The following is a 27,026-nucleotide window of genomic DNA, read 5'->3' as shown; positions in this document are numbered from 1 at the left end:
TCATCTTGAATTAAGTCTAGAGGCCCTCTCATCCTATGCCCATACAACAACTCAAAGGTTGAAAAACCTGTGGATTCCTGGGGAACCTCTCTGTAAGTAAATAACAAATGGGGCAAATATTCATCCCACTCCCTCCTAAACTGGTCTGCAAATGCCCGTAGCTTGGACATGAGTGTAGAGTTTAACCTCTTAATAAGACCATTAGTCTGGGGATGGTAGATGGTGGTCTTTAGGTGCTTCACCCCACAGTACTTCCACAGACAAGTCAGCAAGTCTGACATGAAATTGGCACCTCTGTCAGTCAGTATTTCTTTTGGAAAACCTACCCTGCTGAAAATCTCTAACAAAGCATTTGCCACCTTTTCTGCCTCAATGGAGGGCAAAGCCACTGCCTCAGTGTATTTTGTAACATAATCTACTACCACTAGGATATACTTTTTCCCTGTGGAACATGGCGTTCTCAGAGGCCCCACAATATACATAGCTACCCTCTGAAATGGCTCCTCAATCACAGGCAAAGGCATCAAAGGAGCTTTCACCTTGTCTCCTGCCTTTCGTACCTTTTGGCACTGCTCACAGGTCCTGCAGTACTCTGTTACATCTCTGGAAATCCAAGGCCAATAAAAGTTCTGCATAATACGTCTCTTTGTATGTTTTATGTCCATATGACCTGCAAAGGGAATATCATGGGCTGTGGCTAGAAGTGCAGATGGTAGGCTCTAGGCACTACCAACTGCTGTATTCTCCCATCCTCATGCCATTCCACAGGGGTCCACTCTCTATACAGTAACCCTTTGTCCCAGTATACAGATCCCCCTTTCCCTTGAAAATCAGGTGCCTCACTAGTTAGCTCTCTCAGGTCTTGCAATGTAGGGTCTGAGAGCTGAGCCTGTCTCAACTCTCTCTTTGTAAGCCTTTCCAGCTCCCCTTCCACAGGAAGTCTGGTATCCTCTGACAGTGGTGCCTCACTGTCAGCCTAGGTATTACTACTCACCTCTGCCCTTTCAGTCACTCTGTCCAAGGGAACATCAGTACCAACAAGCAGCTGTTGATTCAACTCCACTCTCACTGCTACAGGGTAGCTTCCTCCTTGAAGTAACCTCACCAGTCCTGTCTACAAGTGTGCAGTCTGTTTGGGTCTCCTTTCAGGCTACCAGTCCCACATGCTTGTCTCCAAGCCTGACTGCATGTAACTGCATGAACACATGGTACTGCATTATCAAAATCATTCCCTATCAGGACATCTGCAGGGATATCCTCAAACACATCTACTTGCTGGTTTCCTTGTCCACCCTCCCAGGCAAGTTGAAACCTAGCCAAAGGTATTTGGAATGGGGTCTCTCCTAAAGCTCTGACTGGAGTAGACTGGAGAGGCAAGTAGTGCTCCTCTGTAACCATTGCAGGCTTCACAATTGTTATGTCAGAGGATGTGTCTCTCTTAGCACTGGTCTCTTTGCAATTCATTAAGAGAGAATATAACCTCTTGTGGTAGTTTGGTACCATTGTTGTCTCAAGACAACCTACTGTTGGCATTTTGTCATTCCCACTTACTGGCTCCCTCATATTTTGTTCCCCACCTTGTCTCCATGGACATCTATATGCTATACGGCCCACTGGTTGTATTCCAAACATTTAACCCTAGGTCCTGGACATGTACCTGGACTAGTGGCTTCACCTGCTACTGGCAGATCCTGTTGGAGCATTCTGGGATGCCCACCATGGATTTCCTTAGACCCATGAGCAGCACTGGGGGACCCTTTCCTGTGCAGGGATGCACTGTTTGCTAGGTATAGGTCTCCCTTCTTCCTCAACTCATCTGCTGTACAGCATTGTCTATCAGCTAACCAGATCCTCATGTCCTCAGGCAATGTGCTAAGGGCTTGTTCCCCCACCAAAAAGTCTGCCAGCCATTCAAAAGTGGTGACCTGACATCCACTCACCCACCTATGAAAATAAGTGCTTAGTTCAGCAACGTATTCACACACACTTTCATCTGTCTTGCGTCTATGTTCACAAAGCTTTTTCCTATAAGCTTCAGGTGTTAGCTTAAAAAATTCTAGCAAACAATTCTTTACAGCATTATAATTTAAAAAGTCATTGTCAGACAGTTTGGACAAAACAGTTAAAGCTTTACCAAGGAATAAGGGGGTCAGGAATCATACCCAGAGCCCTTGGTCAACATTATACTTTATACATGCCCTCTCAAACATATGAATTAAACTATTAAAATTATCTCCCTCTGTAAACTGCGGAAGAAATTTACTGACCTTTTTTTGCTTCTGGGGTTCAGTTTCTCCCTTCCCCATTACCTCGATGACTCTGGCAAAGAGTCAGCATCTCCTTTTCATGTTATCGCTGCCTCTCCTCCTCAGCTTTCAGGCATAGCAGTTTTTCATTTTCCTCAGTCTCTAGATGCCTCAGTCTCTCTGCTGCTTCTATTTCCAAACGCTTGGCCTCCAACTCAAGTATTTTTAGCTCCAGATAAATTTTTAAGTCCTCTGTAGAAAGGTTGAGCTGTCCATTCTCTGAGTGTTGTACATCTACATGGCCACTCTGATCATCTTCCTGGTTGCTATTCTGTGACCAAAGCTGCAATCTTGTCTGCCTTAGTCAGGTTTCTATGCATCAGTCCTTTAGCCTGGCACATCTCAGCCAAATGGCTCCATGTCAGCTTGCCATACTCCTCTGCCAACATGCTTGCCTGCTCTCCCTGACTAACTAAGCTAACAAAAGAAATAAAACAATTGTGATCTGAACTCTGAATGTTCACTGAATGGCTGATTTAGAGTACAAAAACACCTTCAGTGATCACTGTACACAATCTACAGGAATTCACTATTCACACCACTACAAGACAATTGATATGTGATGTGGCTAACTCACCACTATCAACCAATTAATATCTGATGTGGATATCCCACCACTACCAAACAATTAATATGTAATGCACGTGCACTGGCCCAGTAATCAAGGAGCCTCAGTCCTCACCAATAACACCAGTTAGGGGCGTCCACATTAGGAGGATAACAGGTACACACACAGTAAAGTACAATTTCCCTTAAGAGCACACAGAGATCACAGTCACTCTGGGGCTGGTTTCTCCCTTTCTTTCCAGATCCCCAATAAGACTCCCCACTGGCACAGCTATAGTGTTCAGATCTCAGCTGAGCAGTCAAGCCAAAACCTCCAGTCCCCTCTCTGTCCAACCAGTGCTTCGTGTCCCTGCCCTCGTAGCTAACACACACACACACACACACACACACACACACACACACACACACACACACACACACACACACACACACACACACACACACACACACTTTGAGATTTGATTTATATACAAACACACAGACACTCCTGGGGAAGGCTGGCACAGGTTCACTAGCTATGCCCCCTTATGCCCAGGCTATAAGGTAGTAATCACTACCACCAACTACTCTTACCAGCTACTCTAAAGGCCCTTACCAAAGGGTGTCCAATTCTACTGTGCAATGTTACTGTTATCCAAATAGTAAGTGTGACCCAGGACTATGGCTATTGGAGTGGCTTGTACAGTATCACCAAATACATGCAAGTATGCTAAGAGCTTAAATTATTTCTACATAAAACAGCCACAGTTAAAAGGTCTAAATATATTTAATAATAAATAATAAAAACACAAGACAATACTCAATTCAACACAGTGACAATAGAGAGTTCAGAAATCACAGGAAATACTTTAAAACAACATTGTAGGACAGTCTGACATAAATATAGAAACCAGTTAGACTAATCTTGCTATATTCCTATCCATCCCTAAGAGAAATACTAATCTTGCTATATTCCTATCCATCCCTAAGAGAAATACTAAGATCTAAATCCTACTTACAGACCAACGCAAGTGCTGGTGAGTTGTCAGCTTCAGAACAAAATGCAAAATGCACTTCTTTCTTTCTGAGATAGTCCTTAAATTGATAATACACATTACTGCTGAGTCATTTCAGATTACATTATTTTTGTCACTTCTGATTTAGTTTCCAGGCTAACAGAACTCAAAATTTAACATTTTTTTGTGATCTGCAGCTGCCAGGAAGTCACAGCAATAAAAGACACTTTACATGTGAAACCTAGTAATTCTCTCTGTCTTAAGACAATAAAAAGAATTTCCAGCTGCAGATATCCTGTCTCCTAGTTTGAGATCACACACATTCATAAAATTCTTTACTTATCAGCTTTCTTCCAGCAGGGTGCACTGTGGTAACATTTTTGAAGCTCAGCACATAACACAGTTTTCTTACATTTGTGAAACCAGCCTGTGGAGCATATTAATATATACAATGACATAGAATTATTTACAAAATTCTATCTAGCTGGTCTGGCACCCTCTTAGTTTATCACAGCAACAATCAGTAAACCCAAGGTAAATCAAAAACTTAATCAGAGCGCAAACTGACCTGGTCACCTTAGCCACTTCAAATGTTAATATAGCAGCAGATCTTGTATCACAATCCATCTTCTGAAAAATAACACTAAAGCTCTAATGTCTGGCATTACTGACTGCAGCCATCCATCATTTATGAGAAATGGGAAAACAAAGCACTATCTGGGATGTTCTGTAAATTCAGAGGGAAGTAAGAGGTATTGCAATGTCTGTGTGCATTTGCATGTGTGTGGGAAGCAGCTCTTTTGGCCACAGATGGTTTCACACATGGCAAATTCCAATACAGTGTTTACTGAGTGTACATGAGATGCAAGTGTTTATAGAATTATGTGTACGTGATCCATCATTACAATCCATTCCTGAATTTTCTGTGTACAAATGAGAATAAGTGTGTAGAGTTAGTATAAGCAATACACATTTAAATTCTATTATTGTATTTACTATGCACACCAGAAAAAATGAGTAGGGTTAGTGGAATTAATCTACTTTTAATTTAATTACAATGAATCCCTATGAAGTAAGAGTCTACATAGTTAGCATAAGCAGTGCACATTAAAATACTATTACTTTATTTACAGTGTGCCCAAGAAGACTAACTATGTTGAATTAGTGTAAGTAACCAACCTTTAAATTTCCTTAATTTACTTATGTGATCCCCTGTAGAGTAAATGTTTACAGAGTTAGTGTAAGTAATCTGCATTTAAATGCTATTACTTTACTTACAGTGTACCCATGCGGACTATGTATAGATTATGGTAATTAATCCAGATTTAGATTATTTTGCTGTATTTGCTTTGTACCCTCGGAAATGTGTAGTGTTAGTTTAAGTAAGTACACCTAAATTCTACGACTGTATTTGCCATGTACACCAGAGAGGTAAAAGTCTATAAAGTTAGTGTGAGTAATACACTTTGCAAATAGTCAGGTCAAGTAATTTTCTCTGATATTGGGCAGTCTTCATTCTCTGTTATTTGAGCATTTATACATTTTAGCTAAACTAACCCTGGGAATCATTAACAATTATGTAAGCATCACACTAAGCTTACGCAATGCAAGCGTGTTAGTGCGATGAGCAGCAGGGCTAATTGAAAATGCATGCTGCTTGTCATGCCTACATGTTGCAAGCACCTTTTTAGAGCCAGCAATAGTGTTCATGGTCATGGAAAGTGCTTGTGTGCACAATCACAGAATGTAAACAAAACGTCTTGCTCACAGGCAAAGCTAATGTATGAGCACGTGATGGAGCCCTGAAATGTTAAGGGCAAGTACAACAAAAGAATTCTGAAGGAGGGGAGGTGAAATACAGGAACTGTAGACAAAGAATAAATGGATTGTACTGCACAATAATTAATAGAGAAGGAGAAATAGGTAAAGTGTACTTAAATAGCACAGGCAAATGTGCTGAAATGTTAAAGAAACACATTTGCCTGCACTATATAAGTGCAGTCATATGTGATAAAATGTCAAAGAAATTTTCCTAACATAAATCCTGCCATACTGATTTATTCATTTAATAATTTATATATTTAACATTTGTTTATTTAACATTTTTACTGATGTACTAATAATTAAAATGTCAGTGACAATACTGGTTTTATACACATAAAAACAGACATGTTAACACAGATGTGATAGGGTTATAAAGCTGCAGTATACAAAGGGAAGTTAAAATATGATAAACACGTTAATAATCAGGATGTCTGCCAGATGCCCTCAGTAACCACCAAGCAACATTCTTACTTAGAAGCAAAACTGCCCAGCTGTCCCAAGTAACTGTCCAAGACATTAGGAACAAAAAACAGTTTAACTCAACTAAATTTAACACTGATCTAAAGAAATGCAACTGGTTCCCCCTAAAAACATTACCCCTCGACGAAGCAGTTCATCACTTTAATACCACCTTTATAAATATACTAAACCAACACCGCCCCTCCAGAACCACTAGAATCAAGACCAAACATGCCCCATGACTAACCATAGAAACTAAAACACTACTCAAAAATAGACACAAAGCTTGGACAAACTATCACAAAACCAGAAGCCAATTAGACAAACAAAAGTACCTAAACCTACAGAACAAAGCCAAGCAGCGTATTAAAACTGACAAAATCTCCTACTACCAAAAGATCCAGAATAAACATATAAACAACCCAAAGAAATTCTGTGCTGCAATCAACTCTGTCTTAAAACCAGGGAAGACAACCACCCCCACTCCCAAAACAGGTAATAGCCAAGACAATATACCCACACCGTTCAACAAATTTTTCACAGAAACTATACAAACCTTAGCTAGCAACCAACCAAACCACAGTATCCCCACTCGAACAACATTACCTTTTCCAATTAAAACAAATAGCAAAACCCACAACTTTAGCTTTAACCCAGTCCCAACCAAAGTAATAGAAAAACTACTCTCAAAACTGAAACCAATATCCACAGCAGCTGACTACTTACTGTCTGAATATCTTCAACTAGCTGCTGAAGCTATAGCCTACCCAGTGTACATCTTAATAAAGAGATCTATCTCTGAGAGAAAAGTACCCCAGCTTTGGAAAATATCACATGTAACACCATTACACAAAGGGGGTAGCTCACTCGAACTCAATAACTACCGACCAATAGCCATACTACCACCCTTAGCAAAAATCCTACAAAGGCCCACAGCAACATGGTTTTAGACCCTTCCACAGCACATCCACCGCCCTTACTTCATTCACTAACACCGTTAATAACCATATAAACAATGGATTACTCATGTCTGCTACACTGTTAGATCTTTCTAAAGCCTTTGACATGGTTAATCACCAAAAATTGATTAATTCTCTGACCACCCTAAACCTCAACCCCCCCCCCCCAGCTATCTCATGGTTCAAGAGCTATCTAGATGGCAGACAGCAAGCAGTAAAATGGCAAAACCAACTCTCTCCCCCACTACCTGTAACCTTAGGGGTCCCCCAAGGCTCCATCCTTGGGCCTTTGCTCTTTACCCTATTTACTAACCAACTCCCAGCCAATATTTCCACCGCATCAGTAGTCCAATACGCAGACGATATCACCATAATATGTGCAGCCAACGACCTTAACCTTCTCCACTTCCAAACACAAGAATGTTCCTCTTTAGCTGAAGCCTGGATCGCTAACCACAACCTCATTCTCAATACCGCTAAAACTGAACTACTAATCTTTAGCCCCCACAGAAATGCACCGCCCTCGTATAACCTCACAAGATCTTCACAAAACAACACTGCCATCTCCACCACCAATCAAGCCAAACTATTAGGTGTGGAAATGGGCAATCACCTAATATTGGACATACACATCTCCCAAACCATAAAAAAGTACATAAAAAAATAGGGCTACTCTATTGGAACAAACAATTCCTCTTTAACCACTCCAAAATCACTATAGCCAGGACACATCTATTATCCACATTACTTTATGCATCCCCCATGCTGACCAACCTCTGCAAAACAGACCTAAACAAACTTGTCAACTGTTATAACAAGATAACTAGATTTGCAACAGAATCCTCCCCAAGAACACACCATTGTGACAGCCTTATTAAACTACAACGGCTAGAATTCCCACTACTACTCCAGTAAAATCAGCTAACACTCACCCATAAATTGCTTTACCACTCAGAAAAAAAACCATCCCTTCAACAACTTATTCAGTCCTATAACCCCACCAGATCCTTAAGGCCAAGTACCCAACACCTCCTTAAGGTAACCAGGATTAACAATGAGGCAGGAAAATCCATCTATAGTCATTACATCTCCAAATCCTGGAACTCTCTCCCTGCCCAAATTACAGCTACAAACTCACTAACCCAATTTAAGAAACTGCTCAAAACATATTTCTCCAATAACAGACTATGCTCCTGTAATACCCCAGGATAGCTGGACATTTTGTTACTAAATGTATGGTTATAGCCATTTACTATCTATAAAAACTGTATTATGAATAATTAACTATGTCTATGTATAAATCAAATGCCTGGATTGTCAGATATGTCTAAATGAATTACATGTATGTCGTTAATGCAACTTGTATTGTTTTATCTTTTACTGTAATATTGTTCATGAAGCTTTTCTCCCCGGTCCTCCACTGAAAATGGACTTGTATCCAGTTGGACTTTCCCGGTTAACAAATGTAAAATAAATAAATAAATAAATAATAAAATGATGAATCAAGGTAACAACAAGGACAGAAGATACAGTATGGGATAAATACAAAGACTATGGCCGGGATTCAGAAATCCTCCGTGTAAGACTAAATAAGTCTTATACGGAAACTGCAGCCTAAAGAGTATAACGTCAGCGCATCATGCAAATTCATGATGGTGCACTGACACAACTCTAAGGCTAACACGGAGCGTGGATGAGTGCAGGGGGCATGTCAGACTGCCGAGCAGTCCAAATATCCATGCCCCTGCAAGTGCCTAAACTGCAAATGTCACCAGACATGAGCGCGTCCACTCAAATGTGTATATCCCCAACACTACACTCCCCCACATTCTAAACCCCTGTACAAATATAATAAAATGTAAAACTTTTTTTGTTTTATTATTCCCAATATAACTGCCTGTATTTGCACGTGTGTGCGCGGGTTAGCCCATTGCTTAGCTACAGTTAGCAGTTTAGACATTGAAGAGGATAATAAATTACTTATATGCAAATTAAGCCAAATAGCAATAGTGTAGTAGTAGAGCCTTCGCACAAAAAGGAGGCATTCCTGGTTTGAGTCCCACCACTCCCCTTCCCATTTTCTGTAGGAAATCTGTGCATAAAAATAATTCCTGACATTTACCTTTTAAATTTTAGTAAAATGCATTGAAATGGCCTATGTAGTAGTGAACGATATTTTATATATATATAAGAAGGTGAAATGGTCATGCATACTGATAAATGCATAAGTAACGTATCTTAAGCAATGTGAAGCACTGCTATGCAAAGTTTACTAGTATTAAGTACAGTTAAGTATAATTGCTCATAGTTTAGCACTGCTTTAACTAGCACAATGGCTTTGCGCGGAGCTGTGCAACGTGCCAACTAGCGCAAACAAAACATGTTTGTGCGGAGCTGCGCACTGCGCTAACTAGTGCAATGTCGGGCAATGTCAGGCAACGTCAGGCAATGTCGGGAAACATAGATCAACATAGAGCAATGTCGAGAAACATTGGGCAAAGTTGAGCAAAGTTGGCTAAACACAGCCACACCTCCTAGCCGGTCTGGCCAGTGGTAAAATAAAAAGCAATGACAGGCCTCAAACCCGGGATACTATGCACTGTAATCACAGTACTAAACCACTAAGCCATGACAGCTTTTCGTATGGATGCACTTCCAACACACTCATATATATCAATGGAAGTTTACCCATTGCTAAGCAGGTTTGCTTTTAGCTGAGATTTTTCAAAACCGGCCAATCACAAATAAGTGCGGGAAATGAGGCATATTTGAGCTCCATAGGCAGGAATAATTGCCATAACTGGTTGTAGATCCCATCTGCTGTCAGCATGGCCGGTGTTGGAGAGGGCTCTCATTTTCGAGCGCAACAGTGGGGCATTGAGGAGTCAAAAGTAATGGTTTGGCTCCTCGTCCATCATCATGATGCAAGACTCCTGCAGGGCCAGTTTGAAGGCACTGAGTACAAAGCGGAAGCCTGGAACCGTCTAGCACATGATCTCATCAGTGCCACTGGCATCCCTCGGACTGGTGAGCAGGTCAGACACCACTACTCAGACCTGAAGAGACGCAAGGAGGACCGACTGAACCAATGGATACAGGAGGCCTGTGAAATGGAAAATGCCCCACTGCTGTGTATGTAGCCATGGAATGAAGTATGCAAGAATTGCTATTGTAGTCTATATTATGGATAGGTATGTCTCAATATCCCTGCATTTACTTCACAAGCTGCAGGTGTCCGTGCTGCGAATCAGCAAGCCTATGCAGATAGGCTGCTAAGGCTGCGCCACCAGGCAGGTTAGTAATTATTCTGCATGTTTTGTTATATAAAAGAAGTAAGAGAGTCTGAAAAAGAGTGTTGTAACCCATTAATAAAGGTATAATAATCTTGAATAACTTCTCTGCATGTACTGTTATATAAAATAAGTGAGACAGCGTGAAAAGGTGTTGTAACCCATTAATAAAGGTATAATACGTCTTGAATAAAAGTCCTCTGCATGCACTGATATATCAAATAAATGAGAGAGCCACTAGAAAAGTGTGTAATGTAATTAATAAAGGTATACTTTCTGGAGTGTGTCCGTGTCACTTTCTTCGATATGTTGTTGTATCCTTGCATTATAGAAATAGTACTGTTGTATTAAGCGCAGTCAACCCACACATGGGTAGGCCCATATAAAGTGGATGAAGGGAGTGCCAGTAGCTGTTAAGCATATATACAGTCCTCAACTGTTGGTTCATGGCCGGCATGTACAGGTTAATCTGGCACATGAGTAGCTTGTTATTGTGTTCCCTAGAAATGTCAGTGTGCTGCTAGAAATGTTTGGGGCTGTTAAAATATACCTGATAATGTCACCTGAACACATCCAGATATGTAGATATATAAATATAAATGAAATATATAAATGCGTAGCAGTAACATCTGCATCCTGGACAGTTTGTATGTCAGATACAGGTCAGGTATATAAAGAACTAGCAAAACCCATTTCACAATTTAACGGACATTGCCTAGTGTAATAATACATGTAGGGGATATATAACTGCAGTCAATAGGAATGTAGTGTAAACTATAAGTATATATAAGTTGTTAATGGAGTTATCTTTTTACACCCTGCTGTATGTGCATAAACAGTGCAATTCCACACCTCAATGGGTATGTCTAATCTCATAATATTTGTTGGGACATATGTCTTATTGGTTTATAAATATCTGCATTTACTTTGATGCATGTGCCCTGTTCACATACCACAATCTTGGTGGCCTGTTGCCACCAATCAATCCTGCATGCTGTTGGAATGTCCACTGTTGTTCTACATATGCATGTGTTATGCTTGCTGTTCAACTGTAGGAACTCTGGTGTGTTGGGTTAATGGGAATACTACTGCATGCTGTTACAACTAATTTGGAATGCTGTTGACTATTACTAACCCATATTGTCATTAAATCCTCCTAAACATAGAACGTATGGGAAGGCCGGTCCCAGCGGACCCCCCTGCCCCACCTCATCTGGCAATGGCACCTGGCACCAGCAGGTCCGGTGCCCAGCCTGGGACCTCCTCTTCCATTGGATCTGTGCCACCTTCGAGTGGAAATTCTGCAGGGGATGGGGCTCATCCCCCCTGTGCAAGCGTGGCCAGAGGAGGGCCACCTATCACCCTCCAAATGGTCCAGGCTGTGGTGCGTAGGGAGATCGAGTGTTCAGTCGTTGATCCTCTATGCCAGCTCGAGGCAAGAGTGGCGTGACTCACGGGTGAGCCTGCCCCTCCTATGCAGCCTCCAGCACAGCCACCCTCTGGGCTGTGAAGATGCAGTGGTGACTGCCCATGGGTGGGGATCTCAGTTCCACTGTTGCCATCTGTGGGCTCATGGGCTTGCGAATTCCAAACATCCTTCCCCGTCAATGGTGTTCACCCACCCCATGTGTCATATTCTGCCTCTGTGTGTGTCTTGCTTGTCTTGTCTATTTACCTCCCCAACCTACCTCCCCAAATATACCTACTTCCCCTACCCCACATTCCACTCTCACCTGAAAAACAAATGGGCAATCTGCTCCCATAAAAAAATTACACCCCATACATAGGTTCATAGGTAGATACTAGGCTATCTGCCCTAGGGCATTTATAAGCCTAGCCAGAGTGTATTTGGCTTCCATCTCCCTATTAGATTAGCCTATTGTGCCTTTGTAAAGTAGGTCACAGAAGGTACCCTTTTAAGATTAGTTTACTGTGCCTCTGTCTAGCAGGGACACAGAAGAGATCCCAGGGGTGAATTTGCGATTTCCCATCCACGCATCCAGATTTCGCTTGAAGAGGGTCAGCGAGGGGCTATGTCTAACATGAATTGGGATTCTACTCCAGAGTGAGGGGAGCCTCTGGGAAATGAATCTGTCCCTCCAGCATGTCCTATTTATTTTTGTGCTGAGGTTTAGGTCCCTGGAGCGTGTAGCTCTAAGGGACTTGGATTTTTTGAGGTGGAGCATGTCCATTAATTCTGGGTTTGACATGGCTTTGTATGTCAGGCATAGATCGCCTCTGAGTAGGCAGTAAGCAACTGAGTAGAGCTGGAGTTTCTTTAGTCGAGCTACATAGGACATCTGTTTGTAGCCCATGATCCTCTTGGTGAGGTACTTTTGGGGTGCCCATTTTGCACACATGTCCGCTGGACACATAAACTGAAATTTAATTGGCAGTATAACATACTTCATTGTCCTCACCCCTCTCTCAGGGGTGGAAGGTTTCAAATTTCCCTCCAAATTACTAGTATATGCACAGCTGTTGCTGTTAAAGAAATGGGCAGCTATGGACCTTCCCTACACCCGTCCTGCACATCCCTAGCTGTTTTCTCTACTGTCTTTCCCTCTTTGTGTCCATTTTTCACCACTGTCCTATCTCCCCATTTTTTTTCTTTCAAAGAAATGAACACGGGGGTTAGCGGGAGTAAGCACTTTTAAGCAGTAGTTAGCAGGTTTGCGCGAGTGTGCACTTGTGTGCGCTTAGCTAAGTATTGCTAAGCGTCACGCAAACCCATGCAAACCCACTTACAACTGCTTAAAAGTGCCTTAGTCACCCTGCATGTGAGGGCCCTTGTTCTGCTCAGCAGCAAAATAAAACACCACTGTCAGTCTCAAACCCCGGACCTTGTACATACTAGACTGCATGAAGTACCACTAAGCCACAGTAGATATACTGCAGGTTGCTGCTGAATTATATATATCATGCATCAGAATGAGTGAATGTAAAGGAAAGATAGGAATGCCATAACACAAAATCTGTTCTGTGGAACTTTACCAGCAGTTGCTGTGGAATTGCATTACATGACTGTGATAACAGAACCAGCCATTTTAGCAGTAAATAATGTTACAGCAGCACTTTACAACCCCCACACAGTATCATAGCAGGACAATCCCCACCCAAATGTACAAAATACTTGTGTGTTCAAGGTCCAGCAAGGCGTACTCAGTACTGGAATTGTCCAGTTTTCATGAGCATCCTGTGCTAACGTCAACAAAAAAACATCCACAAACTGTGCAGAAGTGAGTACATTAATATTCACAGTATAGCAGTTCACAAACTGTTCATGTGCCAAATGAAAACATCTCAATAACTACGTATGTGTGGCAGCTAATTGTACAAGTATAAAATAAACTACATACTCCCATGTATCTTGTGTTAGCATTTGTAGGGGTGAGTCCATTTCTACACTGACAACTGTATACTGGAAGTGGCAACATTCAAATCACTGGCTACACCCTTAGCATCTGATACAAGAAGTATACCAACCTTCTAACTTACACAACGGTGTCCACAGCAAACAGGCATGGTCCCCACTTTGGAAAGCTGAAAGGGCTACACCTACCTGACTTAGCAATTTATAGCATTGGGTTGCTATGTCAGTGAGTACTGCAAGTACCAAACAACAGGCTGCATGCAATTGCCAAATGGTGGCCAACAATTGGTGCAGAGGCCATCACATGCACATGTGCAGATACCTATAAAAGCAGGCTGTACTTGCTGTCCACACATGCAATCATTTCATTGCAGGTATGGAGAGAGAGAGCCACAGACCACAGCAACAGAAAAAAAAAACAAAAGATATAAAAGAAAATATATTGAAAAAAATAATATATTGAAAAAAAAAGATAAAAAATATATTGAAAAATAAAAAATATATTGAAAAAAAAATAAGATATAAAAAAAAATGACAAAACACACGGAACTGACTAATACAAACACATACAAAGGAAAGGTATGTAACAGATATGTATTTACTGGCATGTAGTAGATGTTTTTGAAGAGTACTCTACATAGTTTGAATCATCCATATGTGGCAGCAGTACGTATCTATGCACAGATGCCCTGCATAACTACTGCCATGGAGAAATCAGTGTGTAGCTGTGTGCAGTGGGATATGACTGTGACATATGTAGTTCAGCATTAAATGTCAAACATCTGATCCATGTTATCTGTGTTCTGTACAGTAGTGTGTACAATATCTGTTTTGGGGAGTAGCGCATAATGTTATATAAACATGGATGTGACAGAGTAACAAATGCATGATAGTCATATTAACGTGTAGCTTAGCACTGGCAACAGCTGTACTAGGCTAGTATGCTAATCTAGCATTTGCAGCTATATATACACCCTCTAATATTACTGTGTGCTCACATGTGACACCTGTTCATGTTGCAGCAAGGCCCAACGGGTCAGCCGTGAGGTACACAGACTTACAACAGTGTGGTCCTTGTATGTGTATGGCACACATATACGGCGAGATCTGTCTGTGTCAGATATATTAGCATCTGTACATGTGCATAGAGCAAGGGACATACTGCAACTGTTTGTGAAAGGTGGACATATATATGTTGTTGAAGGTTGTTATGTGCATATTTCTATGTAGGTTGTAGTGTGTGGCAAACAAAACAAAACAAATATGAGGATCCTTGTTGGCAGAGACCACGCAGATAAAACCTTAACGCATTTATTTAAGATATCCAACAGAGCGTTTTCGCCACAGAACACCGTGGCTTCTTCAGAGGTAATAAAAAACACACATTAAAACACTCCGTTTAAATCAGGTATACCAGGAAGTGACATCTTCCTATTTCCTGACAACGGCAGCAAGTTTTAAAATTTATAAACATTTTAAAAAGTTTTAAAGAATGCCTAATAGGCACTCAAAATTAACCATACTCAAGACTATTACAGCTTATAAAGCCTAATACAATTACCGTACAGATGGTCAATGTACGTTAACTTAAAACTAAAAAGTCAAACAAGGAGAAAGACATCCCCTACAAGGTGTACACAGATATGCAGAACTACAAAACAAATTGCTACCAACTGTAACTTATGCCTAAATAATTAAATTATATATAGCCACAAAACATACAGGTGACTGTAAGGCAAAATTCATTACATGAACTCTAATAAGTATATTTAGGACATTACCTAAAAGAATATAAAGCCTATAGTGTGTGTGTATGTCCCAATTATAGAACGACCACTGACCCCTATGTCTAATCAGTGGGAAACCAACTAATCACTGATCTATGCTGAAGGATAACAAACCTAAAATTACCAACAAAATGGGACAAAATCTATCTAAGATAACTTTTTAATTTTAGGACAGGGGCTATGTTGCAGTTGCTGTTCAGCCCAGGGTAACTGAATGCGTCTAAACGTAACTGCCATTCCAGCTCCCGGTTTTCCAAAATTAATGAAATAGGGCCACCTAACCTTTAATGGTACGTGGTCAATGGCCATGAATTGGAAACTATGACCTGGGTTCAAGGCTATATGCTTTGCTAGTGCGTTGTCATCTTTACTGTTCCTGATTGCATACAAATGTTCATACATTCGGTCCCGGACACGCCTGTCCGTTTTCCCAATGTAGAACCCTTGGCAACAGTTACACATAGCAATGTAAATGATAGATTTACTCTCACAATTAAGGGTGAACCTAATGTCATACTTTTTGTCCCTGACCTGAAATGTCTCACCAATACGGACATTGTTACAAAACTTGCAGAACCCACATCTAAACATACCTCTCCTTTTATGAAATGTACCTTGAGGTACGTCCCTTTGTAATAGTTCCTTGAGGTTATTTGATCTTTTAAATATAAATCTGGGCTCACTACCTAGTTTTTCAACCAGCAGTGCATTGGAAGAAATAAGGTGCCAATTCTTTCGTATAATGTCCAAAATACCCTTAGAGTTATTACTGGAAGTAGTAATAAAACTCAAGGAAAAATCACATTCTACACCTCTTGGTGTTCTTGTGACACTCACTACATTCCCAAGAGGAAACACTTCCGAACCTGTGTTGATACTAGGGTCAGTATGTACAACATTTTGCTGAAATAACAAAGGTTTATAAAAACCATTATTCCTTTTAAAAGCAACTTCCCTATAAGTTCTTGTAGCATTTTGTCTGGGTAACCTCGATTAATGAACATCTCTCTTAGTAAAGAACATTCCTTAGCAAAGTCCACCAACGTACTGCACATTCTTCCTGCCCTCACCAGCTGTCCTTTCACAATGGACCTTTTCTGTTTATACGGATGGAAGCTGGTGAAGTGCAGGAATGAGTTGCAGTATGTGGATTTCCTAAATACAGTTGACGTCAATGCCTGATCCATAGTGTCCTTCACTAGTTTAACGTCGAGGTAGTCTATCTCACTAGTTGAAAATTTAAATGTAAATTTCAAGAATTCAGTTGTTGAATTGATAGTTTCCACAAAAGCTGCAGCTTCTACTTCCGAGCCCCTGAACAACAAAAACATATCGTCCAGGAACCGGGTGTAAAATGTAACAGGTTCCATAAGGCCAGGGACCCTCTTTAAGATGTTAGCCTCCCAATATCCCATAACATAGTTTGCTACTCCAGCCCCACAAGGGGAGCCCATTGCCACACCCCGTTTCTGTAGGAAAAAATCACCGTTGAAGGTAAAATAATTACTGGTCAAAACAATTTCCAGTAATTCTGTGGCCAGATCAACTTCCAATTTAGAAGCCCCAAAGCCCTGAAGCATAGACCCAATCCACTCCACCGCTTCTTGATGCGGTATAGAAGTGTATAGGTCTATGACATCTATGGTTAAAAAGTTATTACCACTATTATAAGGGATACAATTTATACAATCAAGGAACGATCACGAATCCTTACATATGCTAGGAATCCCTTTGATATATTTATCCAGTATATTTGTAATAAGCTTCGAGCAAGGATAGGTGATGGACGACCTACCGTCAATCAACGCCCTCATAGGGGGATTATTAATACTCTTATGAATTTTGGGGATTCCGAACATGACGGGTATTTTTGAACAATTGATATCAATATAGTTGTACAAGTTCATATCAATTTTTCCCGTCAGGAACAGGTCCCTAAAATATCCCCTAATTCTCTGGGTGCTACCATTGACTTCATTCTTTGAAGATTTTATGTAAGCATCACTTTCAAGTAACAAGGTCATCTTCTCATTATATGTTGTATTATGAAATATCACTAACCCACCACCCTTATCAGGTTTTAATACCCGTACAGGCAACCGACTTATCTCATCTAGTAATAGTATCTGTTCTTTAGTAATATTGGAGTGTTTAACACTAGTTCTATCATTACTGTTAGTAGCTAGAAATCTAAAGTCCATTTCACAAATATTCTCAAACAATTGTAAAGTTGAGTGTAATGGAGGGTTAAACACACTAGCTAATTTCAAGGTACATGTACTAGCAACTCTTCCTTCTTCATTTAAGTTCACAGTGTCGGTTGATTGATTAAACATCAATTTAAGATTCAGTTTCCTCACAAAACACTTAAGTTCTATGATTTCCTTAGCAATACTCCCATTCCTACTGGAACAAAGGTGTTACCAAAAGCTAGTAATTCAACCAGCTGGTCATCTAGGATAATGTCGGAAAAATTATAAATCTTAAAATCGCCATTCTTATTAGTAAGAATGGCGGGATGGCCTGTTTCTAAGGTTAAGTGGGGTGGGTCAGTGTGCAACAGTAAAGGAGAGGTGGACCAACTCTGTTTGGCCTATTAGAATCAAAAATTACATCTAATTCCTTCTCCTGTTCACATGAGGCTTGCTGCTGCGTTGGCCTAAAAAATTATTATTGTTACCTATGTTCTGGTTACTTGATTTGTTGTTAATGTTTGATCCGTGTTGAAAATTACCAGGTCCCCCTTTATTTCTGGCAAACCCCTTAATTCTATTGCTCCTCCTAGGTCCTGGGTTAACATATCCTTCATTATTGTCTTCTTCTATTATGTCATCCAACCTAGTCGTGTCTTCTTCTACTTCTATCGTCTGGCTGTCACCAATACCACTAAGACGGGTATCCCTAAGTCCCTTTAAGTTAGGATAGGCACATTTTTTCAAATAGGCTTCCCTATCTCTAACCAGTTTTTTATTTTTATTTCCCTTCAACTTTATCAACAAGGTATCAATGCTAGATAAGATCCGTCCATAATCGAATCTATATCTATTGAAGTCCAGGTCAATTTTAATGTCTTTGTCCAAGTTGTTAATTTCGTTCATTAAAGAGTCCATGTGCAATGCATAATGCTTGATAATCAGTTCTAACAATTCAACACCTTGTTTTTGAAAAAGTACTTCTAAGTCCACCGAGAAGTCCTGGTCAGTTATTAAGCCTGATGGCGTAAAGTTGTTTCGTAACCCTTTCGGTACCAAGTTTTCAATAATACACTGTTTAAAATAAGCCGACTCCAACTGCAACTTTTTCAACTTAAGCAGTTTGGAGTCAAACATTTTAAGCTTATCCGCTAAACATGTGTTATTATTATATGCAACAGTACCAGTTAGCGTACCTTGTTGGCCAAACATGAGGTTAGTGGTGTCCAACAGCCAGCCCCCTAGGTCCGGTAACCCAGAGCTGGTTCCGGCGGGTCCGTTTTCAGCGTTATCCCATCCTGTTGTAACAGTCCGTTGGTCAGGGTTAGAGCGATCATTTAAAACCGCTACTGCATAAGAGGCTGGGCGTCCCGCCTCCTCTTCGTTCACAGAACCAACACCGGAGAGTGAAAAAATACCTCCCCGGCTATTTCCTGAACCAGCCACATTGTTAGCCATAATGTTCCGCCGTTCCGGCTGTGCAGCTGGAATCCAGTCGTCAAGGCTTCCTTGGCTCAGCCCCGTCCTCCTAGCATCACCAGAAAGTCCTTCTCTCGAAGCCCGAAACGTAGCCTGCATATCATCCATCCTTGAATTCATCTGGTCAAGCCTGGCGGACAGCCCGGCTATTAGACCAGCTAGATCCATATCAGCATTATCACTGCCACTCGCCATAAAGCACCTTGCTAGGAAACTGCCGAAACAAACAGGAATCCTCACGAACACCAACCACGAGCGAAAGAAAAAAATAACTAAACCAAACAAAACAAATATGAGGATCCTTGTTGGCAGAGACCACGCAGATAAAACCTTAACGCATTTATTTAAGATATCCAACAGAGCGTTTTCGCCACAGAACACCGTGGCTTCTTCAGAGGTAATAAAAAACACACATTAAAACACTCCGTTTAAATCAGGTATACCAGGAAGTGACATCTTCCTATTTCCTGAAAACGGCAGCAAATTTTTTAAAATTTGTAAACATTTTAAAAAGTTTTAAAGAATGCCTGATAGGCACTCAAAATTAACCATACTCAAGACTATTACAGCTTATAAAGCCTAATACAATTACCGTACAGATGGTCAATGTACGTTAACTTAAAACTAAAAAAACAAACAAGGAGAAAGACATCCCCTACAATGTGTACACAGATATGCAGAACTACAAAACAAATTGCTACCAACTGTAACTTATGCCTAAATAATTAAATTATATATAGCCACAAAACATACAGGTGACTGTAAGGCAAAATTCATTACATGAACTCTAATAAGTATATTTAGGACATTATCTAAAAGAATATAAAGCCTATAGTGTGTGTGTATGTCCCAATTATAGAACGACCACTGACCCCTATGTCTAATCAGTGGGAAACCAACTAATCACTGATCTATGCTGAAGGATAACAAACCTAAAATTACCAACAAAATGGGACAAAATCTATCTAAGATAACTTTTTAATTTTAGGACAGGGGCTATGTTGCAGTTGCTGTTCAGCCCAGGGTAACTGAATGTGTCTAAACGTAACTGCCATTCCAGCTCCCGGTTTTCCAAAATTAATGAAATAGGGCCACCCCTAACCTTTAATGGTACGTGGTCAATGGCCATGAATTGGAAACTATGACCTGGGTTCAAGGCTATATGCTTTGCTAGTGCGTTGTCATCTTTACTGTTCCTGATTGCATACAAATGTTCATACATTCGGTCCCGGACACGCCTGTCCGTTTTCCCAATGTAGAACCCTTGGCAACAGTTACACATAGCAATGTAAATGATAGATTTACTCTCACAATTAAGGGTGAACCTAATGTCATACTTTTTGTCCCTGACCTGAAATGTCTCACCAATACGGACATTGTTACAAAACTTGCAGAACCCACATCTAAACATACCTCTCCTTTTATGAAATGTACCTTGAGGTACGTCCCTTTGTAATAGTTCCTTGAGGTTATTTGATCTTTTAAATATAAATCTGGGCTCACTACCTAGTTTTTCAACCAGCAGTGCATTGGAAGAAATAAGGTGCCAATTCTTTCGTATAATGTCCAAAATACCCTTAGAGTTATTACTGAAAGTAGTAATAAAACTCAAGGAAAAATCACATTCTACACCTCTTGGTGTTCTTGTGACACTCACTACATTCCCATGAGGAAACACTTACGAACGTGTGTTGATACTAGGGTCAGTATGTACAACATTTTGCTGAAATAACAAAGGTTTATAAAAACCATTATTCCTTTTAAAAGCAACTTCCCCTATAAGTTCTTGTAGCATTTTGTCTGGGTAACCTCGATTAATGAACATCTCTCTTAGTAAAGAACATTCCTTAGCAAAGTCCACCAACGTACTGCACATTCTTCCTGCCCTCACCAGCTGTCCTTTCACAATGGACCTTTTCTGTTTATACGGATGGAAGCTGGTGAAGTGCAGGAATGAGTTGCAGTATGTGGATTTCCTAAATACAGTTGACGTCAATGCCTGATCCATAGTGTCCTTCACTAGTTTAACGTCGAGGTAGTCTATCTCACTAGTTGAAAATTTAAATGTAAATTTCAAGAATTCAGTTGTTGAATTGATAGTTTCCACAAAAGCTGCAGCTTCTACTTCCGAGCCCCTGAACAACAAAAACATATCGTCCAGGAACCGGGTGTAAAATGTAACAGGTTCCATAAGGCCAGGGACCCTCTTTAAGATGTTAGCCTCCCAATATCCCATAACATAGTTTGCTACTCCAGCCCCACAAGGGGAGCCCATTGCCACACCCCGTTTCTGTAGGAAAAAATCACCGTTGAAGGTAAAATAATTACTGGTCAAAACAATTTCCAGTAATTCTGTGGCCAGATCAACTTCCAATTTAGAAGCCCCAAAGCCCTGAAGCATAGACCCAATCCACTCCACCGCTTCTTGATGCGGTATAGAAGTGTATAGGTCTATGACATCTATGGTTAAAAAGTTATTACCACTATTATAAGGGATACAATTTATACTATCAAGGAACGACCACGAATCCTTACATATGCTAGGAATCCCTTTGATATATTTATCCAGTATATTTGTAATAAGCTTCGAGCAAGGATAGGTGATGGACGACCTACCGTCAATCAACGCCCTCATAGGGGGATTATTAATACTCTTATGAATTTTGGGGATTCCGAACATGACGGGTATTTTTGAACAATTGATATCAATATAGTTGTACAAGTTCATATCAATTTTTCCCGTCAGGAACAGGTCCCTAAAATATCCCCTAATTCTCTGGGTGCTACCATTGACTTCATTCTTTGAAGATTTTATGTAAGCATCACTCTCAAGTAACAAGGTCATCTTCTCATTATATGTTGTATTATGAAATATCACTAACCCACCACCCTTATCAGGTTTTAATACCCGTACAGGCAACCGACTTATCTCATCTAGTAATAGTATCTGTTCTTTAGTAATATTGGAGTGTTTAACACTAGTTCTATCATTACTGTTAGTAGCTAGAAATCTAAAGTCCATTTCACAAATATTCTCAAACAATTGTAAAGTTGAGTGTAATGGAGGGTTAAACACACTAGCTAATTTCAAGGTACATGTACTAGCAACTCTTCCTTCTTCATTTAAGTTCACAGTGTCGGTTGATTGATTAAACATCAATTTAAGATTCAGTTTCCTCACAAAACACTTAAGTTCTATGATTTCCTTAGCAATACTCCCATTCCTACTCGGAACAAAGGTGTTACCAAAAGCTAGTAATTCAACCAGCTGGTCATCTAGGATAATGTCGGAAAAATTATAAATCTTAAAATCGCCATTCTTATTAGTAAGAATGGCGGGATGGCCTGTTTCTAAGGTTAAGTGGGGTGGGTCAGTGTGCAACAGTAAAGGAGAGGGTGGACCAACTCTGTTTGGCCTATTAGAATCAAAAATTACATCTAATTCCTTCTCCTGTTCACATGAGGCTTGCTGCTGCGTTGGCCTAAAAAATTATTATTGTTACCTATGTTCTGGTTACTTGATTTGTTGTTAATGTTTGATCCGTGTTGAAAATTACCAGGTCCCCCTTTATTTCTGGCAAACCCCTTAATTCTATTGCTCCTCCTAGGTCCTGGGTTAACATATCCTTCATTATTGTCTTCTTCTATTATGTCATCCAACCTAGTCGTGTCTTCTTCTACTTCTATCGTCTGGCTGTCACCAATACCACTAAGACGGGTATCCCTAAGTCCCTTTAAGTTAGGATAGGCACATTTTTTCAAATAGGCTTCCCTATCTCTAACCAGTTTTTTATTTTTATTTCCCTTCAACTTTATCAACAAGGTATCAATGCTAGATAAGATCCGTCCATAATCGAATCTATATCTATTGAAGTCCAGGTCAATTTTAATGTCTTTGTCCAAGTTGTTAATTTCGTTCATTAAAGAGTCCATGTGCAATGCATAATGCTTGATAATCAGTTCTAACAATTCAACACCTTGTTTTTGAAAAAGTACTTCTAAGTCCACCGAGAAGTCCTGGTCAGTTATTAAGCCTGATGGCGTAAAGTTGTTTCGTAACCCTTTCGGTACCAAGTTTTCAATAATACACTGTTTAAAATAAGCCGACTCCAACTGCAACTTTTTCAACTTAAGCAGTTTGGAGTCAAACATTTTAAGCTTATCCGCTAAACATGTGTTATTATTAGATGCAACAGTACCAGTTAGCATACCTTGTTGGCCAAACATGAGGTTAGTGGTGTCCAACAGCCAGCCCCTAGGTCGGGTAACCCAGAGCTGGTTCCGGCGGGGCCGTTTTCAGCGTTATCCCACCCTGTTGTAACAGTCCGTTGATCAGGGTTAGGCGATCATTTAAAACCGCTACTGCATAAGAGGCTGGGCGTCCCGCCTCCTCTTCGTTCACAGAACCAACACCGGAGAGTGAAAAAATACCTCCCCGGCTATTTCCTGAACCAGCCACATTGTTAGCCATAATGTTCCGCCGTTCCGGCTGTGCAGCTGGAATCCAGTCTTCAAGGCTTCCTTGGCTCAGCCCCGTCCTCCTAGCATCACCAGAAAGTCCTTCTCTCGAAGCCCGAAACGTAGCCTGCATATCATCCATCCTTGAATTCATCTGGTCAAGCCTGGCGGACAGCCCGGCTATTAGACCAGCTAGATCCATATCAGCATTATCACTGCCACTCGCCATAAAGCACCTTGCTAGGAAACTGCCGAAACAAACAGGAATCCTCACAAACACCAACCACGAGCGAAAGAAAAAAATAACTAAACCAAACAAAACAAATATGAGGATCCTTGTTGGCAGAGACCACGCAGATAAAACCTTAACGCATTTATTTAAGATATCCAACAGAGCGTTTTCGCCACAGAACACCGTGGCTTCTTCAGAGGTAATAAAAAACACACATTAAAACACTCCATTTAAATCAGGTATACCAGGAAGTGACATCTTCCTATTTCCTGAAGACGGCAGCAAATTTTTTAAAATTTGTAAACATTTTAAAAGGTTTTAAAGAATGCCTGATAGGCACTCAAAATTAACCATACTCAAGTCTATTACAGCTTATAAAGCCTAATACAATTACCGTACAGATGGTCAATGTACGTTAACTTAAAACTAAAAAACCAAACAAGGAGAAAGACATCCCCTACAAGGTGTACACAGATATGCAGAACTACAAAACAAATTGCTACCAACTGTAACTTATGCCTAAATAATTAAATTATATATAGCCACAAAACATACAGGTGACTGTAAGGCAAAATTCATTACATGAACTCTAATAAGTATATTTAGGACATTACCTAAAAGAATATAAAGCCTATAGTGTGTGTGTATGTCCCAATTATAGAACGACCACTGACCCCTATGTCTAATCAGTGGGAAACCAACTAATCACTGATCTATGCTGAAGGATAACAAACCTAAAATTACCAACAAAATGGGACAAAATCTATCTAAGATAACTTTTTAATTTTAGGACAGGGGCTATGTTGCAGTTGCTGTTCAGCCCAGGGTAACTGAATGCGTCTAAACGTAACTGCCATTCCAGCTCCCGGTTTTCCAAAATTAATGAAATAGGGCCACCCCTAACCTTTAATGGTACGTGGTCAATGGCCATGCATTGGAAACTATGACCTGGGTTCAAGGCTATATGCTTTGCTAGTGCGTTGTCATCTTTACTGTTCCTGATTGCATACAAATGTTCATACATTCGGTCCCGGACACGCCTGTCCGTTTTCCCAATGTAGAACCCTTGGCAACAGTTACACATAGCAATGTAAATGATAGATTTACTCTCACAATTAAGGGTGAACCTAATGTCATACTTTTTGTCCCTGACCTGAAATGTCTCACCAATACGGACATTGTTACAAAACTTGCAGAACCCACATCTAAACATACCTCTCCTTTTATGAAATGTACCTTGAGGTACATCCCTTTGTAATAGTTCCTTGGGGTTATTTGATCTTTTAAATATAAATCTGGGCTCACTACCTAGTTTTTCAACCAGCAGTGCATTGGAAGAAATAAGGTGCCAATTCTTTCGTATAATGTCCAAAATACCCTTAGAGTTATTACTGAAAGTAGTAATAAAACTCAAGGAAAAATCACATTCTACACCTCTTGGTGTTCTTGTGACACTCACTACATTCCCAAGAGGAAACACTTCCGAACCTGTGTTGATACTAGGGTCAGTATGTACAACATTTTGCTGAAATAACAAAGGTTTATAAAAACCATTATTCCTTTTAAAAGCAACTTCCCCTATAAGTTCTTGTAGCATTTTGTCTGGGTAACCTCGATTAATGAACATCTCTCTTAGTAAAGAACATTCCTTAGCAAAGTCCACCAACGTACTGCACATTCTTCCTGCCCTCACCAGCTGTCCTTTCACAATGGACCTTTTCTGTTTATACGGATGGAAGCTGGTGAAGTGCAGGAATGAGTTGCAGTATGTGGATTTCCTAAATACAGTTGACGTCAATGCCTGATCCATAGTGTCCTTCACTAGTTTAACGTCGAGGTAGTCTATCTCACTAGTTGAAAATTTAAATGTAAATTTCAAGAATTCAGTTGTTGAATTGATAGTTTCCACAAAAGCTGCAGCTTCTACTTCCGAGCCCCTGAACAACAAAAACATATCGTCCAGGAACCGGGTGTAAAATGTAACAGGTTCCATAAGGCCAGGGACCCTCTTTAAGATGTTAGCCTCCCAATATCCCATAACATAGTTTGCTACTCCAGCCCCACAAGGGGAGCCCATTGCCACACCCCGTTTCTGTAGGAAAAAATCACCGTTGAAGGTAAAATAATTACTGGTCAAAACAATTTCCAGTAATTCTGTGGCCAGATCAACTTCCAATTTAGAAGCCCCAAAGCCCTGAAGCATAGACCCAATCCACTCCACCGCTTCTTGATGCGGTATAGAAGTGTATAGGTCTATGACATCTATGGTTAAAAAGTTATTACCACTATTATAAGGGATACAATTTATACTATCAAGGAACGACCACGAATCCTTACATATGCTAGGAATCCCTTTGATATATTTATCCAGTATATTTGTAATAAGCTTCGAGCAAGGATAGGTGATGGACGACCTACCGTCAATCAACGCCCTCATAGGGGGATTATTAATACTCTTATGAATTTTGGGGATTCCGAACATGACGGGTATTTTTGAACAATTGATATCAATATAGTTGTACAAGTTCATATCAATTTTTCCCGTCAGGAACAGGTCCCTAAAATATCCCCTAATTCTCTGGGTGCTACCATTGACTTCATTCTTTGAAGATTTTATGTAAGCATCACTCTCAAGTAACAAGGTCATCTTCTCATTATATGTTGTATTATGAAATATCACTAACCCACCACCCTTATCAGGTTTTAATACCCATTACAGGCAACCGACTTATCTCATCTAGTAATAGTATCTGTTCTTTAGTAATATTGGAGTGTTTAACACTAGTTCTATCATTACTGTTAGTAGCTAGAAATCTAAAGTCCATTTCACAAATATTCTCAAACAATTGTAAAGTTGAGTGTAATGGAGGGTTAAACACACTAGCTAATTTCAAGGTACATGTACTAGCAACTCTTCCTTCTTCATTTAAGTTCACAGTGTCGGTTGATTGATTAAACATCAATTTAAGATTCAGTTTCCTCACAAAACACTTAAGTTCTATGATTTCCTTAGCAATACTCCCATTCCTACTCGGAACAAAGGTGTTACCAAAAGCTAGTAATTCAACCAGCTGGTCATCTAGGATAATGTCGGAAAAATTATAA

This window comes from Protopterus annectens, chromosome 6.part0 (genome assembly GCF_019279795.1).
Source record: "Protopterus annectens isolate FY-2018-M chromosome 6.part0, PAN1.0, whole genome shotgun sequence".
Classification (NCBI taxonomy): domain Eukaryota; kingdom Metazoa; phylum Chordata; order Ceratodontiformes; family Protopteridae; genus Protopterus; species Protopterus annectens.
Note: the sequence above shows the minus strand (reverse complement) of the source record.